General features: G+C 31.3%; 1 pseudogene; it reads left to right on the top strand.

The window, feature by feature from the left end:
* Positions 1 to 735: 735 nt before the first annotated feature.
* On the top strand, positions 736 to 836 carry LOC122122168 (annotated as a pseudogene).
* The last annotated feature ends 603 nt before the right edge of the window (positions 837 to 1,439 follow it).

The raw sequence follows: 1,439 nt of genomic DNA, 5'->3' as shown, positions 1-1,439 counted from the left end.
CAATATTTTCACCTTCTTGGCTTTAGCTACTTTTGAAATGTTTGGTATAATAAACAAAGGTATTTTAATAAAATACTTTGAATATCTGCCTTTAGCTACCAACTCATGGACAAGGTCTAAGTGTCCACTGTAGGCTTCCCCAGGAAGAGGGGTATACTCATCCTCATGCCTATTTTTAGAAAATACCTTCTATTCTGAATAATTCATTCTCAACTATTCATCTCTCTATGATCCCTTGTAACTAAGATTAGTTTTGTTCCAGTAAGACAATCTATGCTGTCACGGAAAGATATTCTGGTTGGTCTCTTCCTACATGGAAGAAGGGTAAAGGGTCAGGAAGACATTAGTGCCATTGAGACCTCATTTTGGAAATTTTAAGCTGCAGAAGTTTCGAAGTAGCTTTTAAGAAGGCCTACTTTGAATCCATTAGCTCCACAAAGCTAACTCAGTTGATAAGTAAGTACTTGAAAAGCCATCACCTTTGGACTTAGCTATAAAGGCTTCAAAATATGGTCAAATTTAAAATGAAAAAGACAAAATAGTCATTGACAGAAAAATTGCAAATGTGAGCAATCCACCATACAATATAAGTTTTTTTCCACTATAAACAGAAATTTAGAGAAATAAGATCAATACCATTTTTAGGAACAATAAGGGTTCATTGTTACAAATAGGCAACCAAGGGTATATGCCTGTATAAAGATTGCATCATTAACTACTTAAATTTAGAGGATACTACAGGCTTCAGCAGCAGTTCTACGCAAATGACAATACCAAGATTAGCATGGCACTTGCACAAGGATGATATAAAAATTGGTGAAGTATTCCATATTTTTCATTTTTCAGATGCAAGAAATGAAAAAGAGTTATTAAAAGGTTGATTACAAAAATACAAGTGTAACAGCATATATAATTCATAGAATTAAAGGTTAGGTTGACATCAGTGTTTAAATCTTCACCTTAGAAAGGCCTTTACATAGCATAACCTTTAAACAACTTGAAATTAGATAACATTGTCATCTTATCCCAAAGAAATAAAATACTATAAGGACCTAGGGAAAAAAAGGAATCTTAAACTTTTTCTATAAGGAATGCAATTTGAATGGACACATTTATTAATTAACCTATATATTATAAAACAATGTAGAATTCAAAATATATCTAGGAGAGAAGGAAATGGATTATGGACATTATACAAATATAGATATACTTTTTTCAGATAAGCACCAGGAATAACTTAAGTTTCTATACTATTCATTTCCACAGATAAGTTAAAATTATTTCTGATTTTAAAAAATCACAAACTCTGCAAAAAACATTATAGATGTATACAAACAACTCTTGAATACATTTTGACATCAATGTCAGGCAATTCACTTGGAAGAATAACATGGAATCCATGATTTTTTAAAGTAAGATATTGCTGTTGCTTTGCATTG

The sequence above is a fragment of the Dipodomys spectabilis genome, unplaced genomic scaffold (assembly GCF_019054845.1).
Source record: "Dipodomys spectabilis isolate Male_0828 unplaced genomic scaffold, ASM1905484v1 ptg000205l, whole genome shotgun sequence".
Taxonomy (NCBI): Eukaryota; Metazoa; Chordata; class Mammalia; order Rodentia; family Heteromyidae; genus Dipodomys; species Dipodomys spectabilis.
The sequence above is the reverse complement of the archived record's forward strand: the minus strand, read 5'-3'. Positions and strand labels throughout refer to the sequence as shown.